Source organism: Grammomys surdaster, unplaced genomic scaffold, assembly GCF_004785775.1.
Source record: "Grammomys surdaster isolate TR1022 unplaced genomic scaffold, NIH_TR_1.0 269, whole genome shotgun sequence".
NCBI classification, from domain to species: domain Eukaryota; kingdom Metazoa; phylum Chordata; class Mammalia; order Rodentia; family Muridae; genus Grammomys; species Grammomys surdaster.
Genome location: NW_021604710.1, coordinates 4,715,583 through 4,721,803, shown reverse-complemented (window position 1 = coordinate 4,721,803; position 6,221 = coordinate 4,715,583). Strand labels below are relative to the sequence as shown.

The following is a 6,221-nucleotide window of genomic DNA, read 5'->3' as shown; positions in this document are numbered from 1 at the left end:
CTCTCTCTCTCTCTCTCTCTCTCTCTCTCTCTCTCTCTCTCTCTCTCTCTCTCTCTCTCTCTTGTTCCTTCTTTCCCCTCCCCCTCCCCCTCTCTTGCTCATCTAATGCATTGCTTTGCCTTAAGCTCTGTATTTTCCAATTCTCAAATTCTAAACTTCACTAAAAAAAAAAAAAAAAGATTAGAAGAGATATTCCAAAGCTTTTTTCAAAATGTCCATTAAGTGAACTACAAATCGACCCCAGAATCTCTCCTAACACTTTAGATCAGCTCCCCTTGCTTTCCTAGATGGCAATGCAATCTCTTGTGCATTACAGTCCATATTTCTTAAGGCCAAGGTCAGTTCTCCAGAAGTTCTTCATTTTCATTCATCATCATTTTTTTCCCTTTACTGATTCATTCCCACAAAAGCACTCTTTCGTCTAGTATTGAAAAGTATGAAATGTGTTTGGCCTTGTCCCCCTCCCACTACTGTTCCTTTCCCTCTTGTCCTGTTAGGCAAAACATTCATCACTCCAAATCTTCTTTTGTGCTTTACAAACCCATGACATTAACTATTTCATTGCCAAACTCCAATGGATGTATCAATTTTCCTTCCAGGAAAAACAAAAACAAAATAAAACAAAACAAAAACCAAATTGTGCTAGATTTCCTTCTATTTCACTTGGTGTTCTTTTCCTTTATATTCTTTTCTTTTCTGTTTTGTTTTGTTTTATTTTGTTTTACTTATAAACTGAAGCTCTTGGGTACCATAGGCTCAGTCCTCATCCATCTCCTTGTTTCTATAGTGCCCTTTTGCTGACTTTACTCCGGCTTAGAGATTTGCATTGTGTTTCTACATTGAACATATCCAAGTCTTTCTTTAGTCCAGACTGGACTTAGACATGTCCTTGCCTAGTCAATCTTCTCAGTTGGATATTTATTTTTAGTCCTAAACTTGATGTATTTAAAACTAACTCCTGACATCTTCACAAAGCATTTTTGCACTCTCTATATCTTAGTAAACAGCAGCTCCGACTTTGCTTAAGTTAAACACCTTGGATATATTACCAACTCATAAGTCTCTCAGTTTATCTCTATCCACATAAATAGCCAGTGGCCTTACACTTGAGAGTATTCAGACATGTTTAGTCCTTAGACTCTACATCACTGCTATATGGTTCTAATGACTTTCTGCAATATTTCATAGTTTTCTAACTGATACTCTTTCCACTTCTGTTGCTTCTGTATCACAGCAGCTTTGGATCCACATATATATAATTAAAATAGAACATTTTATTATTACTCTTAAGTAATGTCAATGGCATTGTCTCTTATTTGAAGCCAGTATACGTGTTTGTGTGTATGTGTGTGTATGTGTGAAAGTAGGGTATATGTGTGTGTGTGTGTGTGTATATATATATATATATATATATATATATATATATATATATGTATATATATATCTCAAATATATGTGTGTATGTAGAGTGCTGTCTCAGGATGTCAGAGGACAATTAGCAAAAGATGGCTCTGTAGAAACAGAACTCTCATACTGTGATTGTTTGTATATTAGAAGGTATGACCCTGTTGGAGTAGGTGTGGCCTTGTTGGATTAGGTGTGCCACTGTGGGTGTGGGGCTTGTTGCTCCAGTGTAGAGGAGTGATAGAGCAGTGAGTCAGGAGTGGATAAGTGGGTGGGGAAGCACCCTCATAGAAGGAGGGTGGGAGGTTGGGATAGGGGGTTTGCAGAGGGGAAACTGGGAAAGAAGATAACATTTGAAATGTAAATAAATAAGATATCCAAGTAAAATAAATCCCTCATCCTAGCTGCCTGGAAGCCAGTATTCTGCTAGGAGCCTTCAGATGAAGGTTTAGAACTCTCAGCTCCTCCTGCACCATGCCTGCCTGGATGCTGCCATGTTCCTGGCTTGATGATAATGGACTGAACCTCTGAATCTATAAGTCAGCCCCAGTTAAATGTTATCCTTTATAAGACTTGCCTTGGTCATGGTGGCTGTTCACAGCTGTAAAACAGTAACTAAGACATATACCAAGTTGGTGGCATGCGCCTGTAGCTACTAAGCCATCTTGCCAGCCTATCAGTGTCCTCTTAATTATAAATCAAGCCTTATGAGTGTTATGCACCTCCTCATGGCTTGGTGGGTTATGACTATGGGGTTCTCTCTTTCTTAACAAGGATTTGAGAAACCTTTCACTAGACAGCTTTCTATTTCATTCCCTGCTTACTTTGTTAGTTCTGCTAAAATGGTAACCCTCCGCATCTAATTCATTAGTCACTAATACTCTTTCTGAGTTTATTTTTCTACAATAGTATTTTAAGCTATCATGCTATATAAGCATGTATGTAGGGATATATTTGCTTCCATTTATTTGAAATTTCCTCCTGTAGTGTACATATCATAATCATTAATTTTTAACTCATTGGATAAATATGGGGAAACCCTGTTAACTAAGTTCCAAGTCTACCATGACCCGGTAGCTTCTCTGAGTTCTGCACAAATTGGAGGACTCTCTTTTTCAGCAAGGCTTCCCCTTCTCTGACCTTGTCTGGGGAACTGGAACCCCAAAACCATCTACCTAGGGAAGGTCAAGTAGGCCTTGGAAGACCTTCAAGTTCAACTTCTCCCAACCCTGTCCTCCGTAATAACCACCCAGCAAGTACCTGAGATTCCTGGAATGCCTATCCATACAAATGAGGTATTCACAGAACTTTAAAACTCTAACCAATGATTTTCATTTATCCTGAAAATTCTTTCCCACTCTTTAAGGTCCATATATACCTCTTGGTCAGACTGAATAAAGTATATGTGTACAAGCCCACCCCAATTAAAGGTATGCACACAAGCTAAGATCATCTAAGATTGTCTAAAAGAGCTGTTTCATTGAAGAACAGCTGAGAAGGTCTTCGTCTAAAAGACCTGTACTACTAAAATTCTGGATCCTACAGACTCCACCTGTTCCAAACTCTACTTTATCCTTCTAGGTAATTGTGCTGCAATATCTCGACACCCTGTGAGAGAGTAATCAAAGGACACAGAACCATAGCTGGTTCCTCAACACACATACCACAAAGAGAGGTTTATTTCCTGCTCATTTGTTTTGAGATAAAGTCTTACTATATACACCAAGCTGGCTTAAAGTTTTTGGATATAGCCTGAAGCGGTATCCTGAAACTGCACAATTCACTAAGTACAGTCATTATAGTACATTATCTGTTACAGAAAAGTATGCTACCTTTTTCTTCCTATCTGTGTCCTCATGGCACTGGCCTTATAGGCAGCCAACCATGCTCAGATTGTTCACGGCTTTATTGGATATGCAGATAAGATGCACAAAATACAGTCAACATCAAACATTGTTGTCATTAAGTGAATGAAAAAAATAGTAGGTTATTGGATCTGATGCATATTATTGTTTGATTAAGAACAAGTATATAGAAAGACACAGAAAACTTCTACTTCTGTAAAACATTTGGGTCATGTGGCTGAGGAAAAAACCTTCATTTATCTGTCTCTCACCCATGAGTATATGAAAAGAATCATTAATATATCATGTAAAATTATTTTGACAACATATTAGAATTTGAAGACTAACCCTTTGTGTTACTTATTTTTTGGTTGCTATGCTAAAACACCATGACTAAGACAACTTATAGAAGAAAATGTTTATTTGGGCTTATGATTTCAGAAGGTAGTAAAACTTCATCCTGATAAAGAATCATAGCAGTAAGCAGCAGGTGGGCCTCAGGAAACGAAAGCTGTGAACTTACATCTTAAATCACAAACAGTGAACAAAGAGAGTAAACTGAGCAAAGCAAGCAATTCTGAACCCTTAAAGCACCCCCAGTGACATACTTCCTCTAGCAGGGCTATACCCCAAACCTACCCAAACAACATCACTAATTGGGGATCAAATATTCAAATAACTGTGCCTATGTGGGACTCTCTTTCAAACCACCACATTCTGCAAGCAAATTTCCTTTGGAAGACTGTAACACAATGCAAAGCAGAATATTCTGCATTCAAGGTATGAAATGCAAATGTTAATATCGAGTATCTGAACAATCCACTCTTAGAGCATAGAGCAATTCTATGGAGAAACAACACATTGTGTTTGTTTCATAATGCTAAACACTATAGTTTTATGCAAGAAGAAATAGATGTTTTAGATGGTAATGACAGGTGGATATAAATAAATTCTATTTCAGACCTTCATATGTCAGAAATATGAACCAAATTATATTTTAAAAATACTCTATAGTTTATAATACTGGCATTATTTAGAAAATTACAGAATTGGAATCCCCAGTAGGGAACTGTTAAGATAAATTGACATAGTTCCTGCTGAAAAAACAAACAAGCCTGGAAATCAGTTAATTTTTAATATATTATGAATCCTAGCAGTTCTCATCAATAAATATTTGTCTTTCTCTAGATAAGAATAAGCATAGTTAATGCCTACATTTTATAATCAACCAAATTGTAAGTCTTAGTGCTATGGTATAAAATGTATATATTAATATTTTCTTAAACCATAGAATCAAAAATAATAAATTTAATTTTGAATTTTTAGGAAGTAGTTCAGGAGTGTATGCTCTCATAATCATCAATGCTTATCCTGTTTGTAAACAAAATATAGCATCAGTAATAGTGTCAGGCCTTGGAGCCTCCTCTTGAGATGAATCCCAAGTTGGGCTGGTCACTGGACTTCTTTTCTCTTAGTCTTTTTTCCAATTTTTATCACTGCAGGTTTTAGATAGGCACAATTCTGAGTCAGTTTTGACCTGGACCCCTGAGGTCTCTGACACTAAGCTGACAACAAAGCAGCATGCACTAACTGGCCCCAGACTCTTGACACATATACAGCAGAGGACTGCCTGGTCTGGTCTCATTGAGAGAAGAACACGCCTGCCTAATCCTGGAAAGACTTGAGGTCACAGGGAGTGGGGAGGCCTGGCAGGGTGGGAGTGTTGACATCCTCTTGGGGACATGAGGGAGGAGGAGTGGGATGAGGAACTGTGGGAGGGTGGACTGGGGGGAGTAATGACTGGACTGTAAGAAAATAAACGTAATAATAAAAATAATGGTAGCTAAAACTGGATCATCTCAGTATTAGCTTCTTGCATTTATAATAAAAGAATAATATAACAGGATAACTAGTTTCGATATTTTCTTAAGAATGTCAAATCTATGTGATCTCTTTTTATCATCAAAGGCTGAAAGAATGTGCTTTTAATTGATTCGTGCCTTTAGATTTTGGATCTTTCTCTGTTTAATTGTTAATAAACAAGGTAAATTTACTTACTAGAGATCTAAACTATGAAATGCACAATTACAGAAATAACCAAGAAATCTTAACTTGTAAGTCATTCTGAGTAGCATAATGAAACCTTCCATCAACCTGCAGTGTTCCTAGCAGCAAGGTGATGAATCCTTTAGACTAGTGTATCTATGGTGTATATTCTACCACCCTGTTCATCCTTTCATAGTCACCTTAGGGTCAGATCCATTGTCATGGTAACAATGCTAATGTTCACATAACTTCTATTTTACTGACTAATAGCCCAGAACTTTAATTAAAATGATGCTAGTCATTTTTAGAATATATTTTTCTTTTATTATGAGATATTATTGTTAGTGTCTTACTGTATCTAATTTATAAATTAAACATCATGTGTGAATATCATATCTATATATGTATATGGACTATAATATGGACTATAAAATGATATACCACAATATATGTGTGTGTATGTGTACGAATATTTGTATGTATTTGTGTGTGAATCAGTGTCTAGCAGCTTTGATTCAATCTTGGGTTCATTCAGACATACACATTCATTCATACACTGAGGATCTTGGACTATATCCTCTATGAGTAACGGATGAGGACTGCAGTCATTAATTAACATTGTCTACTCTATGCCATGGACTTTAATAGTTATGATGAAGAAAGCAGGCAAGGAGCTGCATCAGCTACATCTTTCCACAGTGAGGAGAAGGTAGCACTTCAGGGTGTAAATGATAGTTATAGTTTTAAAAAAAATATTCCCTCAAATTTAATGAATACAGACAAATTTAAAATTTGTCTCTTTTACCACCACTGTACATATTCCCAATTTTCTAGTTAGCATGTTTTATGTTTGGAAGACTTCTTTTTCCATTTGTTAAAACTTCTGAGAAAACTGTAATATATATATATATTACAGTTTTCTCAGAA

At 36.5% G+C, this 6,221-nt stretch overlaps 1 protein-coding gene across 1 annotated transcript in view; it reads right to left on the bottom strand.

The window, feature by feature from the left end:
* Positions 1-6,221, bottom strand: part of Cntnap2 (contactin associated protein like 2) — a 1,581,993-nt gene that overhangs the window by 267,683 nt on the left and 1,308,089 nt on the right. The gene's annotated exons all lie outside the window — the stretch shown is intronic.